General features: G+C 43.9%; 1 protein-coding gene across 1 annotated transcript in view; it reads left to right on the forward strand.

Annotated features, from left to right (window-relative positions):
* Nucleotides 1-24,340, forward strand: part of EXOC4 (exocyst complex component 4) — a 642,084-nt gene that overhangs the window by 472,018 nt on the left and 145,726 nt on the right. The window lies entirely within an intron of this gene.

Consider the following 24,340-nt stretch of genomic DNA (forward strand, 5'->3'; position numbering starts at 1 on the left):
ATGTATTGTATAAGGAAACTCTCCACTAGGTCCTCTGTTTTGGGGGGAAACACCTGTTTCCACCTTGACTCTATAAGATGTTTTATGGCTAGTAAAATATGGTACATGATGTCTAAATTTGTTTGGAATGTCTTCAAGACCTATTGAGAGCAGAAATAGCTGGGGAGTGACCAGGATATTTAGAAGAGTAATTTTTAATTTAAGGCCTTGTGTGTGCAACCACAAATTTTCATGGATTGGGCAGTTCCAAAATATATGGGTTATCTGTCTCTTTACCCACAATTCCTCCAGCAGAGCGTTTATTTTTCTGCATAAATCATGTTTAATTTTTGATGGGGGAAATACCACTTAGAGAGTACCTTATAGTACTTTCTTGAAGAGTAACACAGTGGGAGTTGGTGTATATTATATCTAATGTTTTCAAGAGTGCATTTGATAGGATACATTGGGTCTTCCTTATTTCCACCCTAACGAAATTTGGAATTCAAGGCCAAATTTTTAACTCTATTTCAGCTCTATACTCCTATGCCCCATCGGCAAATATTTATGTAAACAATCTCACCTCTAAAAGATTTTCTTTGTCCAATGGAACAAGGCAGGGGTGCCCTCTCTCGCCCATCCTTTTTGCTCTATTCATAAAGCCCCTAGCGGAAACTATTAAAATGAATGGTGACCTAAAGGGAATATTCCTCAACCTCAAACAATATAAAATTACTTTATTTACCGATGACATCATTCTCACCCTTTCTAACCCCCTGAACTCCATCAGACACTTACTTAAAATGCTAAATATCTTTTATCTGAGCTCTTTCTACAAAAGTTAATCAAACGAAATCCCAAATAATAAACTTTCATACGGACCAAGACATTCAAGACACTATTAAAAAGAATAATTATTCAAGTGGGAAAATGAAAAAATATACCTAGGAATCTTTTTTTAACAAAACCCTTATCAAATATAATTCAAACAAACCTAGAAACCATATACCAATCTATACAAAAATATCCTCTTAAACTCTGCAAAAGTTGAACTCTCATGGATAGGAAGAGTATTCTCAAACAAAATGTCAATTCTGCCGAAACTCGTATATGTTTTTTTCTCTATACCAATAATGATCCCCAAATCATGGCTACAAAAACTCCGATACCAGTTAGTCAAATATATATGGAACAATAATAAACCTAGGGTGGCAAAGTCCATCTTAGTAAAACATAAAAAGAGTGGTGAACTAAGCCTTCCCAACATATCCGCTTACCATTCAGCAAGCATTACGAAGCTTAGCCAAAAATGGCTGCAAGATGGAGACAACTCAGCCTTGGGTTATGATTGAAAGAAGCTTAAACAACAATACATTTCTACTTGCCCTAATGCTGGCTCATCGCATGGATCATTCGAGACCCTTACCCAAAAATATGCTACATAAGTCTACCATCATTGCCTGGAAACTGTCCTCTTCAACGTCCAGATGTGCAAAATAAATGATACTCCAAAAATTCATACCCCTAGAAACCCTAAAATTCATTATCCTCAAAATAAATCTAGCAACCTGGAAACAACACGGTATAACAAATCTATTGGATATACTTCTAGATGACATCCCAGTCACCTTTGCAGAGATAAAGCTCAAATTTTGTCTACCCAACAAAGAATATAGAAATTGACTACGCATTAATCAACATTTTTTAACGGAAAAAGTCAAACTTAAATTACCATCTATTATAGTCAATCTACTGAACAACCCCCTAAACGCCCAAACATGGAAAACTAATAATATTTATAAGGTATTTAATGAAGACTCAGGCCTTTACAAAGGGCCCAGTCTAACAACATGGGAAAAAGACCTGGGAATATAAATCGAGGAAACTTCACCTCTCAATGAATTGATCTAGTTGATTAGTGAACATTTTAACCTCCAGGCAATTCATATAATTTTATAATCTTGGGCTGAGTAAATGAAAAACTATTTTGTTCACTAAAATTTTGCTTAGGCCCCAGGTTTTCAATTTTCAAAGGGGTAATGGGAGAAAATGAAAGATGCAATTTGTCCTGAGTACACCAATATGTAGTACTACTTTTGAGGCACAGTGCCAAGCTCAAAAGGGAAGGCGCGCCATGTTATATGTCTATGGTTTCTGGGTGCCATGTCACATTGGCAGAGCTCCTGAGGTGCCAGAACAGCAGAACCCCCACATGCGTGATCTCATTTTACAAACTACAGCTATCAGTTAATTAATTTAGGGATGCAGTGGTTATATTGACACCACATATGTGTCACAGAATTTTATACCATTGGGCATCAAAGAAAAAAATATTACATTTATACCATAAAAAAAATGGTTTGGCCCCAGATTTTACATTTTCACACAGGAAAATGGGTAAAAATGGCACCAAAAGTATAAGCATTAAAGGCTGCAAGTGAGTCTTCATGTAATGCTATACTGACCTTGGCTATATTGGCTACATTGGCTGCTTGCCAAGTGCTAAAGGATTCTGACCAAAGTATAACCATTAAATGCTGCAAGTGAGTCTGCATGCAATGCTGTGCTGACCCTGGATAAGGACCTGGTAGCTGGATGTCTATGCCCCTACCTGTGTTTCCTCCTTTCTTTTTCAGGAGGCAACCCCGAAGAAGAAAGGTGGAAATGCGTGTTGGGGCACAGACATACAGGTACCAGGTCCTTATCCAGGGTCAGCACAGCATTGTATGCAGACTCACTTGCAGCATTTAATGGTTATACTTTGGTCAGAATCCTTTAGCACTTGGCAAGCAGTAAATGTAGCCTGCAGTTCCTGAGCCTGCATCACAGTCAGGGAGCTGATATTTGAAGTAACTGAACATCATATGTCAGTAAGGGTTAAAGAACTGTGAGACTCATCAGTGTAAAAGCATTACACTAAATTGTCTATAATCTGTAATATTTTAGATTTTTCTTGGAAAAAAAAAATGGAACGTGTGCATATCAGCTAGCATTGGTTCCCCATTTTTTAATAGTGGGTGCCAATGGGTTAATATGACAGGTGAAGGCCACAGTTGCTACCAGCTTGGTCTCCTTTTGAAGCTATGCACCAAAATGTCACACTATTCATGCTTTTTCAAGTTAAAAAAAAGGTTAAAAAATGATCCCTTTTTAGGGGATACATGTTTGTTATGCTGATGTTTAAACACATGCAGTACATATGGAGTAAGCCATGGCTTTATAACACACAGTCCAAAAATGATCCCTTTTTGTGGAGAAGCAACAAGTTTGGTGTTTGGAAACTGAAGAAGCAATGTCTTGGCTATTAGCTGTCAAAAACATATCTTTTTTTGTGGCACTTCAGTAGGTTTGGTATATGATCGTTAGGTGAGGAAATAGTGGAGAAGCATTGAGGGCCTAGACAACAATTGGAGGCATCAGTCCAGAGCTTAGACAGTATAAGGGTGGGAGTATGTTTGCTATTGGGTATATACTGCTCTGGCAGAAAAGCCAGATAGCAGTGCCATTTGGAAATAGACATGGCCAGACTGTGTTTTTTTTGTGTGCCTGGAAACCCCCTTGAAGACAGTCTTTTTTTTTTTGGTCAGCTTACATTTCTCTTGAAGTGTAAAGTCCAGGGGTGAGTTCTTATTATTACAGGCTATAGCAACAGACCAATATACTGCAGATGGATACTGTGGCTTATAGAACTGATAACAAGTTGACAGTATTGCCTGGATTAAATCATACAGATGTTCCAGGCAATAGTTTTGTATTTGCACAATAAATGGGACATGAGGTGTGAACCCCCTCCAATCATGTCCAATCAAGCAAAAAGCCCCAGATATAGGCCTGGATATACCCATCATCAAAGCACATTGAGCCACACCGGATTGTAAATTATATTTATAGTGTTTACGTAATATAACTTAATTGTTGCTATATTTTGTGTGATTACCATTTTATTATCAGCGTGTTATATACGAAGGCCCATACATTTATTGAAGTGTATGAGCCATTGGTTAAATAAATAGCTTAATAACTCTTCAATTATCATATTCTTAACTGGCATGTTAGAGTCGGCATTTTATACCAACCACAATATAACTAAATCATGAAATCTGTAAACGGATTGTGTATTTAGTGTATCACTGGGGACCTGCAGAACGTAATTAGTTTTGCATGCTGGCTACTGGGAGAAAGCAATTACACACACACATGCCATGAACAATCTATACTTTGTAGTTAATGTTCTAGATGAAGACCAGTGTCGCTGTCCTGGCAAGTCAGGAGAGCTCAGTCTGTGAGACCCTCTGGTTCTCCAAGGGCTCAGAGTGAAATTGCATGTTAGTTACGTTAGTGCATTTGCAAATGGGTAATAAGAAATCAAATTATTGGTGATGGCTTTGATGATTGGATTAGCAGAATACATCGCCAGGCACGGTGCTAATAGAAATCTAGAATGCTAACTTCCTGTAGCACAACATAATGATCAGTCCACTAGCTCTAATCCTCTCATGTGGAAAATGGAATTGCTCACTGTTATTATCACTCACATAGGCTTCTACATGGCACACGCCATGTGATTATTTTTCTACAAAGCCAAAAAATATTGGCCATATTAGTTAAATGGGGTTTTTTTAAAGTGGCATGTAAAGATAAATCGTACTAGCAAATAAAACCAGATCAAATCAGAAGCTTTCTTTTACTTGAGCCAAAGATTTATTGTGGCCCTTTCTAATAGAAGACATACGAGGGGCTGCTGATAAGTCTTTGGCTTTGTGATCTTTTGTTTCTATGGTAACAAATGTTACATCACATGAAAGCTTTATGTGTCTAATATATGTTTTCAAAATTTTGTGTTTGTTGCTTATGGCAACAGTGTTCTACGCACACGGGAAAATGAAATGGCGGAGTCTAACACGATATTCACAGCAACTGAGAGCAGAGGAGTGATAAAATTCTTGTTTCTGCAAGGAAAGTCCACGTAGGATATTCATGGTGATATGTCACAGAATTTGGAGAATCAATGCCCTTCATATTCCACAGTTAAGAATTGGTTTGCCAAATTTAAAACGGGCCACTTCAGCACCAATGATGAGGAACGTCCTGGACGACCGAGAGTGGTTGTTGTTCCGGAGATTGTCAATGCTGTGCACAACCTCATACTGAAGAATCGACAAATTTCAGCCAAAGCAATAGCAGACATTATGGGGATTTCACGTGATCGTGTTTGTGTCATTATCCATGAACATTTGGACATGAGGAAACTGTCTGCAAAGTGGTTCCCCAAATGTTTGACAACAGATCAGAGAAGCATATGAGTGAAAACTTCCCACTGATGAGAACTTCCTGGATCAACTTGTCGCTATGGATGAAACCTGGATTTATTTGTATGACCCTGAAAACAAGGAGCAGTCAGAAGAGTGGAGGGAGGCACAGTGGTTCTCATCTAAAGAAGTTCAGGGTGCAAAAATCCGCCACTAAGGTGATGGCGTCTGTGTTCTGTGATAAGGAGGACGTGCTGCTAATGGACTAACTTCAATATAATGCCTTGCATTGATGGTGGGACCCTTTTCAACTTTTGGACCAATTGAAGGCAGCTCTGAAGGTCAAAAGGTGCAGCAAACTGTCTAAAGGAATCTTGTTACCAGGCGTTCTCTCTCTGTCTCTCTCTGTCTCTCTTGCTCTCTTTCTCACCACTGAAATCATATTATCTGACACATAAGCTGTCTCAGACTAACAGTTCTAAATAAAGGAAAATCAATGGGAAACACGCTTTGAAACCTACTATAGCTCAATACATTACTAGCTGCTGAAGTTCTAGAGTCATGAGAGTAGTGTTGCTTTACATGAGCGTAACTATATATACCCCTCAACTTTTTGTAAATACTTTATTATAACTTTTCATGGGATAATGACACTTTGTTACAAAGTAGTCAGTGTAAATTTGGCCGACCTCTAAATAATTCAACACACAGCCATTGATGTCTAAATCGCTGGCAGTAAAAGTGAGTACACCCCTAAGTGAAAATGGCCAAATTGTGCCCCAAGTGTTAATATGTGGCCCCATTATTTTCAAGCACTGCCTTAACTTTTGTGGGCATGGAGTTCACTAGAGCTTCACAAGAGCCACCAAAATCCTCTTCCACTCCTCCATGACATCACGGAGCTGGTGGATATTAGAGACCTTGTGTTCCCTCACCTTTGAGGATGCCCCACAGGTGCTCAATAGGGTTTAGTATCACAAAGCATGTTCAAGAAGCGCCCATACCACAATTCAGAGATATGATATTAAATATATACAGCAATATTTAAGAGATGACCGTGGGTGTGGGGGTTAGATGGACAGTAAGACCATTCGGAAAATAGCATGAAACCAAAGAAAGAAAAAACAAACAAAAGGTAAAAAAAAAAAATAATATTTTTATTAAACACGTAGGAGACAAACCAATAGGCTGGAAAAACAGGGCGTCATAGAAAACCATATATAGACTCAAAGACCTGTTACCTTCTGCATCGGGTGTGCATCACAGTCACTGACCTGGTGCTACAGCCGTGCTTGAGTAAATAACTGCTGGTTATCTACTGTTACAATGTGCCGTCACTTGTATGGTGTTGCTATCTACCACTATGTGCCTCCCCTGTTCCTTTGAGTGGTTCTTTTTTGGGACTGAGGTTAATGCCCTCTGCCTTACTACCACTGTGTGCTCTGGCATTTATATATACAACTAGAAGGTGGTCCGATTCTAACGTATTGGGTAGTCTAGAATGTGTATGTAGGTTAGCAGATTGAATAATAATGTAATAAATGGATTGGATGGGTTACCTAATGTGTATACTGGTTAACAGTGTACGCCGGCACACGTGTGCCGGGAGTCGGGGTAAGCTAGTAACCATGGTACACATCGGTTAACTATTCAAAGCGACAGTGCTGGTTCATTTTTTGTTTGTTGGTCTCCTGCTGTGCAGCACACATCGGCGTGTTTAGCAGCGGGAGAGCAACGATCTTAATGGGCAGGGAGCCAGCATACGCTGATAACCATGGTACACAATCGGGTAAGTAAGCAAAGTGGTTTCCATGGTTACCCGATGGGTACCATGTTTACCAGCGTACGCTGGCTCCGACACGATACGAGCAACACAACAGTATGTCTCGGCTGGCTTGCCGGTGTGGGCTTCCGGGGGAGTCTTCGGGGAATGCGTGCGGGGGGCGGGGCCAGGCCGATCGTTCAATGCGTGAGGGGGCGGTGCCAGGCCAAATGTTTAATTCATGCAGGGGGTGGGGTCTGGCTGAACAGCCAATGCGTGCAGGGGGCGGGGCCTGGCCGAGCGGCTAATCCATGCGGGAGCGTGGCTCTGGTAACTATGCAAAGCGGTTTCCATAGTTACCCGATGTGTACCATGGTTACCAGCATACGCCGGCTCCGGCACACGTGTGCTGGGAGCCGGGGTAAGCTAGTAACCATGTTACACGTCGGGTAGCTAAGGAAAGCGGTTTCAATAGTTATCAGATGTGTACTATGGTTACCAGCCTACGCCGGCTCTGGCACACGTGTGCTGGGAGCCGGGGTAAGCTAGTTACATCGGGTAACTAAGGAAAGCGGTTTCTATAGTTACCCGATGTGTACTATAGTTACCAGCCTACGCCGGCTCTGGCACACGTGTGCTGGGAGCTGGGGTAAGCTAGTGATTTCACACATCCGGCGCGCTCCCGTACACTGTGTACAGTACACTGGCACCGCCACAACTTCCTGGTCACATGACAACACGTGATCGGAGGTTGTTGCGCGGCCACTGTAGTGTACACAGTGCACGGGAGCGCGCCGGATCTGACAAAGTGGAGAAAAGGTAAGTATTAAAAGAAACAGTGCTGACGTGTGCTGGGGTAAGCTAGTTACATCAGGTAACTAAGGAAAGTGGTTTCTATAGTTACCCGATGTGTACAATCGTTACCAGCGTACGCCGGCTCTGGCACACGTGTGCCGGGAGCCGGGGTAAGCTAGTGGTTTAACACATGTGGCCTTTTTTCCACTTTGTCCTGCCAGTGTGGGCTTCCGGGGCTGCAGCAGTCACCTGGGAGTTGGGGCTCTGTGTGGGTTCTAGGAATGCGTGGGGGGGCGGGGCCAGGGCGAGCGTCTAATGCGTGAGGGAGCGGGGCCTGGCCAAGTGGCCAATCCGTGGGGGGGCGGGGGGGGCCAGGCCGAGCCCAGCGGCCAATCCGATGGTTGTCACTGTAACGACACAATTTTGGAGCAAGACACAGACAGACAGAACAAGGCAATTATATATATAGATTTCAGTTATTCTAGCCACCTTATTGGAGTTTATGTCCTTTACTGTCACTGTGGTATTGACCCTATATTCGGATGGTAATTTTGTAATTTTGATTATGATACTATGGCTCCTATTATGCAGTCCATTCAGCATTGAGATGTTTTGATTCACCCTGGAATATGGTTTGTCTCCTACGTGTTTAATAAAGATGTATTATTTATTTTACCTTTTTGTTCGTTTTTTTTTTTCTTTGGTTTCAATAGGGTTTAGGTCTGGAGCCTGCCTGGCCATTCCAGATTCTTTCCCCTCAATTTCATTAGTAAGGCAGCGGTCGTCTTAGAGGTGTGTTTGGGGTCATTATCATGCTTGACTGTAGGCAAGACACACTTGTCTTTGTACGCCTCACCTGGTTGGCACCACATACGCTTGACACCATCTGAATCAAATAGCTTTATATTGATCTGGTCAGACCACAGGACATGGTTCCAGTAATCCATGTCCCTAGACTGCTGGTATTTAAAAAACTGGGCATTCTTGTACATCATCTTTAGAAGAGGCTTCTTTTTGGGAGGACAAACATGCAGACCCCTTTAACATCTGCAGCAATGCTGGCAGCGCTCATACACTCAAACGTCTATTTTTAAAAGACAACCTTTGGATATAACGTGGAGAACGTGTATTTAACTCCTTGGTCAACCATGATCAGGCCTGCTCTGAGTGGAATCTGCATTGTTAGACCGCTGTATGGTCTTGGCCACTATGCTGCGGCTCAATTTCAGGGTGTTGGCAATTGTCTTATAGCCTAGGCCATCTTTATATAGTGCAACAATCCTTTTTTTTTTCTCTTAGATCTTTAGAGAACTCTTTGCCATGAGGAGCCATGTTGAATGTCAAGTGACCAGTGTGTGAGCGATAACACCAAATGTAACACATTTGCTCCCAATTCATACCTGAAGATTTGTAACACATGACACCAGGGAGGGAAAATGGCTCATTGGGCACAATTTGGCTATTTTTTACTAAGGGGTGTACTCACTTTTTGTATGAAAGTGTCATATCTTCAGTGTTGTCCCAAGAAAAGATATAAAATATTTACAACAATGAAAGGGGTTTTCTTTTGTGATAGACTGTGTGTGTGTGTGTGTGTGTGTGTGTGTGTGTGTTATTATAATTATATATATTTGGATTTTAAGTGCAGAGACACAGACACCCATTGTTCCTATAAACCAGTGGTGTTGAGCTAATCTGTAATATGGTAAACATGTACTTGCTAAACTGTTATATTATGCCAAATAATACAATGAAGAAATAAAGAAGACGACAGTTAGGGATACATAACATAAAGTGGGAAAGTGCATCTAAGGAGGAAGATGGGAACATTTGTTATCTAACTGGTAGTTACATGTCCTTGATAAGAAGAATCAGCTAAAGAGATATCGTAAGTTCCAAGCTGTGATAGCCACTTTAGTTTCTAGCCTATTTTGTCTCTGTGCACAATGATTTAGAGAGAAGGGGCTGTCCAGGGTTTACAATTTATACTGAACTGAAGGTTTATAAAATGTAATATAGTGTATTTTAGCCATCAGACATCAAGAGAAAGTCATGGCTGCGGCTGGCTACTCACTTCCTGTTAATGTCTATTATGTCTGAAGGCGGAGAGTGTGAAGTTAGCACTGATTGGGCGCAGGGCTCATGTGACATAGCAATCTTATGCAGGGCTTGGGAGAGTGATTGACTATACCGCTGGAACGGCACCGGAGGTGAGTAAAAGTGTTCTTATTATACTGGTGCAGTCGTGGTAATTGAGATGTGTTTGTCCCAGTAGTGAACAACCACTTGTACAGTAGAATCTTGTGAATCTTTCTAATATTTTTTACATTCTCAGCATATTTAATTGAATACGGTTGTCTCACGTTTCCAATAATGCAGTTAAATGTCATGGGGGACACAATTAGAATCCCCCACTATTGGGGAGAACACAGATTGTTTGCTATATTTATATTTAATATAAGTAACACATTTCTCTCCTGCCCTAATAGTTTGCCACAACCCCTTAGTGTCATTTTACAATATACATGCATTGACTTCATTCTTCGTTATTTCCAACCATGTTATGAAGAGTCATCTTTCTTTTCTTAAATGGATCTCTCTTGTAAGAATCAGACATGATAAAACATAAGAGGTAAATGGAAAAAAACCAAACACTGATTTATTTCTGGTTACTGCAGCATAGCCAACTCCTGAGCTGTCCTGCGGAGTCATTATTGCGCTATATTGTCGCTGATGTCTGGTGAGAGCTGGAACTTTTCAGACATCTGCCGTCCACTGACTTTACCTGCCATACTTCATTAACTTTTTCATCAGGAAATTGCCTTGTAGGAAACTACCTTGTAGTGTGAATGACATAAAGTTACTTATATTAATAGTCTCATGAGGGGGGTGAATTGAAAGTGCAATTTATAACGGACACTATGTGCTGCATTGGAAAGCTCAGTTATTAACGCTTCTCTGCCCAGCATGTAATAATATTACCCTGTTTAGAACTGTAATGTGCATCATATAGTACAGGCATCCCCTAGTGAGTTCTATAGTGTATTGCCTCAACTGTGTCACCATTTCCTGTGTCCTTTTTTAAACTGTTAATATGTACATACAGGTTATAGAATGCTGAAAAAGCCATACCTTCATGTCTCTTATCTGATGCTTTGTTGTGGAAATATCTTTTATCACATTATGTAAATGAGCTCTTCCAGGCTATGGGGTGGATGCTGCCTGGAAGATAACTCCGCCTCCAGAGAATATTGTAATTAAAAGTGGCATTACCAGTGTGATGTGTGATGGCCGCTCTCTGCTCTCAATGCAGAGCTGTGTGTGATTATAACTGACACTTCTGCAGGTTCCTCTCTGCTTCAGCCACTTGCAGGCTCAAGGAGCTGCAAAACGTGTTTGAAAGAAGACAAATTTAATTTCTCCTGTTCTGTGTCAGTTACTTGTCTCACACTGGTAACGCTTCTTTTTATTTAAAATAATCTCTGGAGGCAGAGTTATCTTCCAAGAAGCATCCACCCCATAGCCTGGAAGAGCTCATTTGCATTAAGTGATAAAAGATGATTTTTCAACAAGTCCTCCAATATGAGACATAAAGGTATGGCTTTTTTCAGCATTTTATAACCTGTATGCCCATGTTGACAGTTTAAAAAGGTCAAAGTAATGACAGATTCTCTTTAATTAGCTATCAACCCTCCTGTCCCCTTCTTCTTCTCTTTGTCTGAAATGTCAACTTTCATGGTGTCTAGCGAAGGGGGTTCTTTCCTATATTTTGTGATTTTTGTGTTGTACACTGCTGACAGAAGTGTTTTAACCACCTTTTTTGCTGCTGACTAGAGCTGGTCAAACTTGCAAAAGACACTAGACCAGCAATATCTGCTAAATTTTAAAAAAAAACCCGGATCCACTTCAAAATCCGGTACCCATATAAGCCTATGGGGACCAGAATCCGGGGATTAAAAGCATTGGTTGAAGGGACAGGAGGGTAGGAGCGTGCTCAGTGTACTCACCAAGGCTGTGTCATGGTGGCAAGCTACTTTCAGATTACACATTACCTTCTGGAGCCACAATTAACCCTCATATTGAATATTCACTGCTTAGCCCGCCCACCGGCGCGTGTAATTGGTTGTAGTTAGACGCGACCCCACCCTGAGTGGCAGCATGGCAGCTGACTGCAACCAATCACAAGCGCCAGGACAGCTGGTGGGCAGGGAAAGCAGTGCAAGGGTCTGTGGGTCAGTATCGTGGTATAAAAATAAATGAATAAATAAAACAATCAGCGCAAGGGCACCCAGATTCTGATGCCAGCACATATAAAGCCCCCAACTGTTGGGCTTTATCTGTGCTGTGTATCAAAATAAGCCCAGAGTCACACGTTCGAGGGACTTGCATCACATCACCTGGCATGGCTTGCCGCTCTCCGAACATGAGCATGCAGGTACGTAGAAATACATGTGGCCGACCTGCTCAGAAGAGTGTGTGGCTGTGCTAGGTGATGCGATGGCAAACTCGTACGATTCTGGCATGACATCACCCAGCAATGCCTGCCGCTTTCCGAACACGAGCGTGCAGGTACATAGAAGCATATGCGGCTGACCCGCTCCAGTCAGAAGAGTGTGCAGCTGTGCCGGCTGATGCAATGCGAGACTTGTGCGAGTCTGGCATGACCTCACCCGGCACGGCCTGTCGGTCTCTGAACATGAGTGTTCAGGTACATAGAAGCACAACGGCCCACCTGCTCCTCTGCTCCTGTCAAAAGAGTGTGTGGCTGTGCTGGGTGATGCAATGTGAGACTCGTGTGAGGCTTGCAAGACATCACCCGTTACAGCCTGCTGCTCTCCGAACATGAGCGTGCAAGTACATAGAAGCACAACGGCTGACCCGCTCCTGTTAGAGTGTGCGGCTGTGCCGTGTGATGTGACGTGAGACTTGCGGGAGTCCATCGCAAGTGTGACCCCTGCCTAAAAGAAACCACATGCAGCTTTTTATTAATTTATTTAAATAATAATAAAAAAAAGACAACGTGCGGTCCCTCCCAATTTTGATACCCAGCCAAGATAAAGCCAGCTGGGGGCAGGTATTCTCAGCCCACAGCTGCACGGATCCGGACTTTTACAGGCCGGGTCCGCTCAACCCTATTGCTGACATTTTATTGTTCATTGTTATTGTACTTTTCATTTCCCTTTCTGGTCTTTTTTGTGAGGCGCAGGTTGTATTTATTTGCAATTATCTAGAAAATGGAATCCATGAATGCTTGTAGATTACTGTTGGACAATTGTGAAAGATTATTCAATACAGGAGTACAAGAGACGAGCAAAAAAAAGTTGTCACTGAATAAGGACTAAAGTTTGTAGTTCAACTTCTGTAACGGTTTCTAATTCACAATGGTGTTTAGACATGGTTTAGTTAGTTCAATGGTTGGTAAGTTTCCTCTAAATATCAGAAACTTGGCATAACAAAGTATTCTGCATCTTTATATATGCAAAAATAATAAGGTTTCAAAGTCCTGAATCTTTTATTCATTATTTACAAGTAGCAGTAAAGGGAAAAAGTCCTTGATATCACAGAAACAAGAACCCACAAAAAATTTCCATTGTCCGACTTCAATTCCAGAGATCAAGATCATTAAGAAATGGTTCATTGGAAGTGGAGCTTGGCTGCAGCCAGTGCAGGAAGGACATTGCTGAGCTCTTGCCAGTAACAGCTACTTTGTTTTTTTCTGGGGCTAGTTTTCCTGTTGGTAACTATAACCCCCAGAGTCTGTGTGGTGCACCTCCCAGCTATCTATGGAAAGGTTTTTGTACTCCTCCATGCTCTTTATTGATGCAGCCTACTTGCACCATCTGAAGTCGGGGCCTTTCCTGTGTCTGCATCCAGAGCTGCTGTGCTCCATCTCTGCCTATTGTGTTACTGCCAGATATCAGAGGTCCATCTGACTCCTACTCCAGGGGGTAAGGTTTCTCTGGGGGCTGCCTCTGTTTTGTGGGGATCCTTTTTTCCTTCTATGCACAGCCGTGAATGGACTCTGGCTTGCCATATTGTTATTACTCCAAACTAGCAACACCCCGCTTTCCGCAGGCACCCACCGAGAATGGAATAACGCCAGATTTAGGAAGCTGGCTGGGGACCACAAAACCTGTAGTCAGGTGACTGGATTGTCCCAAGCTGGATTCCTTCCTTAGGTAGTCTTTGATACCTCAACCAAATCCTTGCATTCGATTCTGAAGTCCATGTAGTATTATAATCCAGGTTCGGTTATGGCTTGCCAATCGGATCCGCAGGTCCTAGATTGGTAGCATGTAGCAAGAGTCTACCCGGGCAATGGACAGTCCTCCTTTTTATACCCCAGAGATCTCCATTCAGACCATTGGGTCTTCACGATTGGTGGATAAGACTGGGCTCTTATTGGCTAGATTTCAAGCTGTATACAAAATATCCCTAGTAGTAATGATCTCTGGCATACACGAGGGAGAGACAGCTAAGTTACATTGCAATACAATGGGAGGTTCGCATAATTGATTTGTCTGGGTATCTGAACTTCATTGGTCAAGGCAATTACACGAGTCAACTAGAACTGTTAAGCCCCTGTCACATTTAACAACTTACCAGCTATCCCGAAAACTATGCAACTATCCTGATAAGGATTGCTGGTAAGATGTCACACAGTCAGATCTTACCAACGACGCAGTAATGATCAGCGACCTGTATAACGATGTAACGATGTCGGCAGGCGTTGGGACTGTGTTAGGAGGTCGTTGGTAGGCGTCAAACACAGTGATGCTTCCTGCCCAGCAGGACATCGCCTTTGAAGAAAATGGTCCCAACCATTCAGCAACGACTAGCGATCTCACAGCAGGGGCCTGATCACTGGTAGGTGTCATACATAACGAGATCGCTGCTGAGTCACAGAAACTGTGACGCAACAACGATCTCGTTAGCGATCTCGTTGTGTGTGACGGGGCCTTAACACTAGACTCCTAAGAGTCTTGTAGAAACAATAAGGGGCTTAGCCCCCATCTATAGACAAACTATCTTTATGTCTGGCTGAATTTTAAGAAATTTAACCCATGTTAGGCACTGACAGAGTCCATGTCGTCACAGTGATTACTGCTTTTTATAGTGGCGCTTGAACGTATTTGCTTGGATATATAACGGATAAAGCCCCACACTCCATCTGGGCTCGCCCTCCATATTGCTGTTGACCCTGGCCAAATTTGGGATATTTCTCTACTCATCTGTTGCATGGACTTTACCTCTACTGTCAACTCTGTCTCTCATTATTTTGTATTCTTGATCAAGTTTTACTCGGCCGTTCCTGATGCCTCAACTCTCTATCCTGGCTATGTAGGCCTTCCTTACTGAGTCGCGGCCGTGGTGACCCCCTTTTTATGTGCATGCCTAGTGATTATATACTTTTACGGCTGCTGTTCTTTACCTTCATTGATAAATACGTGGACTCTGCCAGTTCCATATCTATTATAACTAGGGCTCAAGTTTTCATATCTCCTCCTAAAGCAACAGACTTTAACATCGTCATGTCGGAGGCATCTCTGCAATCCAATGCCACTTCAATTATGACGATGCTCATGCCGGCGATTGATAATAGACTTCAGACATTTTAATCTTCCTTAGAGCTAATCACGTCTCAGCTGACCAACCACACCAACAAAATTTCGGTGGCTGAGCTGCGGATCTCTGACTTGGAGGCCACCCAGCAGTCTTAAGGCCCAGTCACACTAAACAACTTACCAGCGATCCCAACAACGATACAACCTGATAGGGATCGCTGGTAAGTTGCTAGGAGGTCGCTGGTGAGATGTCACACTAAGCGACGCTCCAGCGATCCCACCAGCAACCTGACCTGGCAGGGATCGCTGGAGCGTCGCTATACGTGGAAGCGTGCTGCGCTTGGTAACTAAGGTAAATATCGGGTAACCAACCCGTTATTTACCTTGGTTACCAGCGCACACCGCTTAGCGCTGGCTCCCTGCACACCTAGCCACAGTACACATCGGGTTAATTACTCACATTACTTTCTGTGACACAATCTAGTGAGTTTTCATCCTATCTCTGTTTGGGATCATTTCACTGTTGACTGTATTATTTGAAATCATTGTTACACTTTGGATGATCCTCAAATTTGGTGATAGTCAGTTCATATTCTAGACACAAACCCCTATTGGCATTGCCTCTTCTTATATGATGTTGACCGATTTTTAATTCTAGAGTCTTCACCTGTGATTTTAGTATTACTACTTTTCATACGTGTTTGTCTTTGTTTTTCAATAAAACGTTATTGTTCATTAGAATGGTGGATGTTCTTTGTAGGTACTTTTATCTGCATACCTAAAATGTAAGCTGGCAATAAATGAAAATATTTGACTATAAAAGACTTTCATCCTGTACAAAGTACCAATGTGCATTTGTTAAGTGTGGAGGAAAGGCAATTCTAACAACTAAATAGGAAAGAGTTCTTTACCGTTGGAGCAGTCAGACTGTGGAATGCCCTACCACAAGAGGTAGTACTATGGGTAAGAGGTATAGCAGATACTATATAAGCATTTTCAAAAAAGGGTTGGATGGTTTTTTTTCACAACGAATGGCATTGTAGGTTATAAATAATCTAACAATAGAAAATGTATAACTGAGGGAGAAAGGTTGGACTTTATGGACCTATGTCTATTTTCAACTCCTAAAACTGTGGGGTGTATTATGTAATTGGATTACCCAATAAGATTTCCATCAGTCAAAAGCTGTCCCACCATATATTATTAGCAATTGTAAAATTGTTAAAATTGTCAGTATCGACAACTATTATGTCTATCACCGGCTTACCTATCTGAGCATTGAATATTTTTGGTTATTGAGATTAAACCAATTTTCTTTCCGCTTTTTGATAGTAGGATAATAAGTATTTTACAGAAGGCTTTCCCTTTGTAGCAAAGATCTGTGAATTAATTAGCTGATAATAGCTTTTGGAAGTAACAATTAACCTAATTATACTGGCTAAGCTCCATTCTACAAGGCATCTTTTTTTCGGTCGGATGGTCTATGTAATTATATTGGATATTCAGTATTATAGAAGTAGTAAAAGTATATTTTCAAGTTTTTCCCATTGGATTCATGAAATTTCTTGCTTTGTCATCCCTACTAGCGTTTACCTGTTGATGATTATATACTAAGACATAACGGTTTATTGCTAATTAGACTCTTTACTAAACTATGGGGCCAAAAACTGTCACTAAGGATCAGTTTAAGTCAAACTTTCACTATCCTATCTAAGTAGCATGAGGTAGGGGCAGAGACCCTGATTCCAGCTATGTATTATTTAGTGGGCTGCTTGCAGCAGTTTTGGTAAAATCTTTGTTTTATCTAGTGCAGATACACCAGTTCTCTGAATGCTGAGTTCTGCGTAACCCCTTCTACACCAGTGATTGGCAGCTTTCTGCCAATGCACAGTGTACACAGAAAGCTGTCAATCAGTCTGGGAGGGGTTAAACAGAGCTCATGAATTTGGAGGCTAGTAAGGTTGTGTGCACACATTGCATTTTTGACGCTTTTTTGATGCGTTTTTTTTTCAATGTAGATTTGTCACCAAACCTGAAGGGAATCTTGATGCCTGGAAAATGAATGAGAATTTTGAAGTCTCATGCACTCGATTACTTTCTCCTTGCAGATTTAAATATACAGCATGTTAATGCGTTCAGCATTCTTGCTACAGCTTTATTATGTAGACAAGTGTGTGCTTATTTTCTGTATCTTTGCTGCATATTTCACTCGTACTAATGAATAGGAAAAATGTGCACCAAAAACATGCAACAAAATTGCGCGTTTTTTGCCGCTGCATTTTCCTTATAAGAGATAGACAATGCTTTAGGCTAGTTTCACATTTCCGTTGTTTTGTATCATTCACAATCCGCTGCTCTGATAAACAACACAATCCGTTTGGCGGATTGTTTTCCATAGACTTATATGAGCGGCGGATTGTGACTGATGCTCTTGCGTTGCATCCTCCGCCCGACTAATCAGTCGTGGAACGACTGACCGTCGGGCGGCAGGAACGCAGAGTGTAACGTTTTTTGAGCAGCGGAATCCTTAGGATTACGCTGCGCATGCGCTCTCTCGGCGGCCGAACGATCAGCTGATCGACCGGCTGCTGTAAGCGATCAGCTGATCACCTGGCGGCCGGCTGCTGTGCGCGATCAGCTGATCACCTGGCGGCCGGCTGCTGTGCGCGATCAGCTGATCACCCGGCGGCCAGCTGCTGTGCGCGATCAGCTGATCACCCGGCGGCCAGCTGCTGTGCGCGATCAGCTGATCACCCGGCGGCCAGCTGCTGTGAGCGATCAGCTGATCACCCGGCGGCCAGCTGCTGTGAGCGATCAGCTGATCACCTGGCGGCCGGCTGCTGTGAGCGATCAGCTGATCACCTGGCGGCCGGCTGCTGTGAGTGATCAGCTGATCGTTCTCTCTATCACGTTTTACAACGGAGTCCAACAATGAATAATGAATTCTTATTCTCGTCATCCGTTGTACAACGCATCAGTCACAAGCATCAAGCAACGCATATGACTGATGCAAAACAACGGAAATGTGAACCTAGCCTAGCATGTGTACATACCCTAATAGTCTCCTGCTTGTAAATCGTTGGTTATATAAAAACTACAGCAAACTGCCAAGTAAGTGACACATCATTGGAATCAGGATCTCTCTCTGTATATTATGTCGCTTTTAGATTAGCTGGCAAAAACCTGGTGACAGATTTCCTAATTGCAAATGACCGCTACACTGTCTCTGATTTTATTTCATGCTTTAGTTCAGTGTTGCCGTATTAGACTATATACACATTTGATTCTTTGACATTTTCCATTTCTTTGAAATAACTAAAAGGTAGAATTACAAGTTCTAGTACACTGTATTTCTGCAATTGCAAAGTGGCTCGAAAATAGGTTAATAATGCGTAAAATGTGCCCAATTGAACATACTGTGGCATTGTAACCAACACTATAAAGAGTACAGGTTTTATTGTCCATATTGTCATTAATGTATGTAAATTGCTATGACTTGTAATGGATAGAAAACCACACGTAACATTTTCTAAGTGTTCCAGAATTTTATATGAACTTTAGCATTTTGCTTTTAGTTTCTCATTCCTCCCTTTTATTTAAGATATTTGCGTCTGTCACTTTGTTTAAATTTAGAAGCATAACATTTTTTATTGTCTTCCTTTCACGCAGATTGTACGCTCTGTTTCTAAATGCTATCTGTCTGGAGATTGAGACAAAACAGTCTGAAAAATAGTTTTCAGAGTCCAGATGTAACTATTTTTTTACTTTAACTGATTGCAAGTAAATATCTTAAAAATGATGAGGAACTAAATCATAAACTGGCATCATATGCTACTGCCTATTATTAATCCAAGAGTATTGTATTTGGTTCTCTTGAACAAATTTGAGTGCTTTGGCCAGGTGAGTCACTTTACGGCGCGCTACTCTAAATCCTGGGGATTTACAGTACTGCATCTTTTTCTGGTGGTCAAAAACATCAGGTTTTTAAGTGGAATTCATTTTAAAGGGACCCTGACAAGTCCCTTATACCCTCCAACCCACCAACATTTGTATATTCCTTTCTGAATACCCTGCCTATCAGTCACTTTATTGTCTGATACAAACAGATGTGTAAAACCAAGTCCTTTTACAATTTGTTTTTAATATGAAATAACATTTTGACTAGTTGATGGGGCAATTGTTTCCCCAGACTAGTCACCTTACTTTTATCATGCCTGCTGTGTGCAAATACCATGCAGGCACATGACGTACTTGCCTACACATTATTGTGCCTCTGAAGCCAAGTGTTCACTTACTGGCTTCATAAGTGCACTGGCACATGTTCGGAAGCGAAGATATGTTCAGGTGGCTGATCTTTGGCTCCTCCATGAACATCAGCCGTCTTCTTAGTTTCCGGTCATGTGCAGCCAGCCATTGCACTTCTGAAGCCAGGAAGCATACACTTGACTTCAGAGGCGCAATAAGGTGTAGGCAAGAAAGTCGTGCACATGGGCGATATTTGCAGAGAGCAAGCGATGACGCCTGCTCTTGCAAATTGTTGTTATGCCCACACCCCCCCAAAAAAGTTAAATACTCAACAAGCGTTCTTAAATCTAAGGAACATGAATTAGTTAGAGGCCAAACATTGTCCAAGAAAGAAATTTGTCCTGAAATAGAAGTTCACACAATGCCAGGCGCCATTATTTATCATGCTATAATACATTGGGCCATAATAGATCCTGTAATGTACCATTATTCATCAATCCATAATACATCGTGCCACAAAACATTGAGCCATGGGCCATAATAGGCTGTGCCATACAATACAAAATGCTATGTGCCGCAATACATTGTGCCATAATACACAGTGCCATGTGCGATAATACATCATGCCATAAAACATTGTGCCATGTGCCATTACACGTAATGGAGTCGCATGGCCTGCCATCATTAGCGGTACGTCACTATCTTTAGACACTTACTAGAGTGTCTAAATATGCACCAAACTTGTAATAGAGTGTGAGCTATTGTGATAAATTTGGTACTTTTTTAAACTCTCCTTATGAACCAAAATGCGTGGTGGTTAGTTCAGGTCAAGAGATTTGCCTTAGGTGCAGACATTGAAGTGCATGCCTTTGAATGAGCTCACAGAGACTTTTAGTTGGGTTTTGCTCACATGGTCTCTGTGGACATCACTCAGGGTGAGCCACACTTTCCTTACAGGGTAGCATTATTCTGATACACGAGAGATAGATTACTATCTTTCCATGAGTATTATACACTTTTCCTTGCTAGTCATCCCACACTTTTCCTTAAAGGGAACCTGTTACCAGTTTTGGGGCCTATAAGCTGCGGCCATCACCAGTGGGCTCTTTTATACAGCATTCTAACATCTATATATATAATTGCCTTATTCTGTCTGTCTGTCTGTCTGTCATGCCCCAAAATTGTGTCCTTACGGTGACACAAAGCTGATTGGCCGCTGGGCTCGCCATGGCCCCGCCCCCCACACGGATTGGCCTCTCGCCCCGGCTCTCTGCAGGCCCCGCCCCCTCACGCAATGCATGCTCGCTCTGGCCCAACTGACACGGAGCTCCGACTCCCAGGTGAGTACACACACACATCAGATCACACACACCTCACACATCACATCCACACACTCACAACATCCTGGGATATCGCTTGCTTCTACACCGGCTCCGTCAGGATCCCAGCAGCGCCAGACATAACCTTGCGATGCTGGGATCTTGACGGAGCCCGTGAACGCTGGTAACCATTATACACATCGGGTAACTAAGGTCCCTTGGTTACCTGATGTGTATCATAGTTACCAGTGTACACCGGCTCCGTCAGGATCCCAGCAGCGCCAGACATAACCTTGCGATGCTGGGATCTTGACGGAGGCCGTGAACGCTGTTAACCATTATACACATCGGGTAACTAAGGTCCCTTGGTTACCTGATGTGTATCATAGTTACCAGTGTACACCGGCTCCGTCAGGATCCCAGCAGCGCCAGACATAACCTTGCGATGCTGGGATCTTGACAGAGGCCGTGAACGCTGGTAACCATTATACACATCGGGTAACTAAGGTCCCTTAGTTACCCGATGTGTATCATAGTTACCAGTCTACACCGGCTCCCGGTACACATGTGCAGGGAGCCGGCATTATACTCCTCTCCCCCCAGGACGACTACTCCTTTTACAGTCCTCCTATTATACTCGTCTCTTAGTATAATAGGAGAACTATTATAGCATGGGGGATGTAGCACGATGGGGGGTGCGCAGCATGGGGGATGTAGCACGATGGGGTGCGCAGCATGGGGGATGTAGCACGATGGGGAGTGCGCAGCATGGGGGATGTAGCACGATGGGGAGTGCGCAGCATGGGGGATGTAGCACAATGGGGAGTGCGCAGCATGGGGGATGGAGCACGATGGGGGGGTGCGCAGCATGGGGGATGTAGCACGATGGGGAGTGCGCAGCATGGGGGATGTAGCACGATGGGGAGTGCGCAGCATGGGGGATGTAGCACGATGGGGAGTGCGCAGCATGGGGGATGTAGCACGATGGGGAGTGTGCAGCATGGGGGATGTAGCACGATGGGGAGTGCGCAGCATGGGGGATGGAGCACGATGGGGAGTGTGCAGCATAAGGGATGGAGCACGATGGGGAGGTGCGCAGCATGGGGGATGTAGCACGATGGGGAGTGCGCAGCATGGGGGATGTAGCACGATGGGGAGTGTGCAGCATTGGGGATGTAGCACGATGGGGAAGTGCGCAGCATGGGGGATGTAGCACGATGGGGAGTGCGCAGCATGGGGGATGTAGCACGATGGGGAGTGTGCAGCATGGGGGATGTAGCATGATGGGGAGTGCGCAGCATGGGGGATGTAGCACGATGGGGAGTGCGCAGCATGGGGGATGTAGCACGATGGGGAGAGCGCAGCATTGGGGATGTAACACGATGGGGAGTGCGCAGCATGGCGGATGGAGCACGATGGCGGGTGCGCAGCATGGGGGATGTAGCACGATGAGGAGTGCGCAGCATGGGGGATGTAGCACGATGGGGGATGTAGCACGATGGGGGATGTAGCACGTTGGGGGGGTGCGCAGCATGGGGGATGTAGCACGATGGGGAGTGCGCAGCATGGGGGATGTAGCACGATGAGGAGTGCGCAGCATGGGGGATGTAGCACGATGGGGAGTGCGCAGCATGGGGGATGTAGCACGATGAGGATGTGCGCAGCATGGGGGATGTAGCACGATGGGGAGTGCGCAGCATGGCGGATGTAGCACGATGGGGAGTGTGCAGCATGGGGGATGTAGCACGATGGGGGGTGCGCAGCATGGGGGATGTAGCACGATGGGGAGAGTGCAGCATTGGGGATGTAACACGATGGGGAGTGCGCAGCATGGCGGATGGAGCACGATGGCGGGTGCGCAGCATGGGGGATGTAGCACGATGGGGAGTGCGCAGCATGGGGGATGTAGCACGATGGGGGATGTAGCACGTTGGGGGTGCGCAGCATGGGGGATGTAGCACGATGGGGAGTGCGCAGCATGGGGGATGTAGCACGATGAGGAGTGCGCAGCATGGGGGATGTAGCACGATGGGGAGTGCGCAGCATGGCGGATGTAGCACGATGGGGAGTGTGCAGCATGGGGGATGTAGCACGATGGGTGGTGCGCAGCATGGGGGATGGAGCACGATGGGGGGGTGCGCAGCATGGGGGATGGAGCATGATGGGGAGTGCGCAGCATGGAGGATGGAGCACGATGGGGAGTGCGCAGCATGGAGGATGGAGCACGATGGGGAGTGCGCAGCATGGGGGATGCAGCACGATGGGGGGTGTGCAGCATGGGGGATGGAGCACGATGGGGAATGCGCAGCATAGGGGATGGGGCATGATGGGGGGGTGTGCAGCATGGGGGATGGAGCACGATGGGAGGTGCACACCTCCCCCCAACACACACAAACACACACAGGGAACCACAAACACCGCCATACACAGACACCCACACACACAGACAACGCTGCACACACACAACACCCAACACACAAACACCGCGGCATACATAAATATACGCACATACCGCACAACACACACATTGCACAAAACATACCTCCCCCAAAACACACCACACCCACACAAACCGCACAACACACACACACACAACGCGACAGACACACAGCGCTCCACAAACAACGCAACACACATACAACACCGCCCTCACCCCCTGCCACACCCAGACAACACCCAGAACATGTACAGCGCCCTACACAAACACTTGGTAACTACACACAACAACATATATATATATATATATATATATATATATCTATATCTATAACAAAAATCATACATGAACTACACAATACGTAAATTCTAGAATACCCGATGCGTAGAATCGGGCCACCTTCTAGTGCTGTATATAAGAGCCCAGGCCGCTGTGTAGAACGTAAAAATACTCAACTAAAACGGTCGCTGCGGTGGAGTTGGGTCATATGGGCGTCTTCGTTCTTCGGTGCCGGCACCTCCTCTTTCGGCCATCTTTGTCGCCCTACGTTATCCACGCTCACCGGCATTGAGGTCCTGCGCAGGCGCACTTTGCTCTGCCCTGAGCAGGGCAGATCAAAGAATTGTATTGCGCCTGCACGGGACCATCTCTTATATACAGCATGTTAGAATTCTGTATATAAGAGCCCACTGGTGGTGGCCGCAGCTTATAGGCCCCAAATTTGCTGACAGATTCCCATTAATCTCCACCCTTTTTCTATTTTACTTTTTCTTTCCTATCTTCTCTTTTTTTTGTATGCTACTCTTGATTTAATTTTTCTAGAATCTCTGTGGGTTTTCCTCATTTTCTTTCGGCTTTGTTAAGAATTTTAGATTATGGAAATCAAAGTTATTTCTGTTCCTGCTGATTTTAAGGTCTTTAGAAATGCTAACGTCTGAAGACTTCATTTGTATCCATTTGGGATTCTGTCTCTCACTTTTACATGTTAA

The sequence above is a fragment of the Anomaloglossus baeobatrachus genome, chromosome 4, assembly GCF_048569485.1.
Source record: "Anomaloglossus baeobatrachus isolate aAnoBae1 chromosome 4, aAnoBae1.hap1, whole genome shotgun sequence".
Classification (NCBI taxonomy): domain Eukaryota; kingdom Metazoa; phylum Chordata; class Amphibia; order Anura; family Aromobatidae; genus Anomaloglossus; species Anomaloglossus baeobatrachus.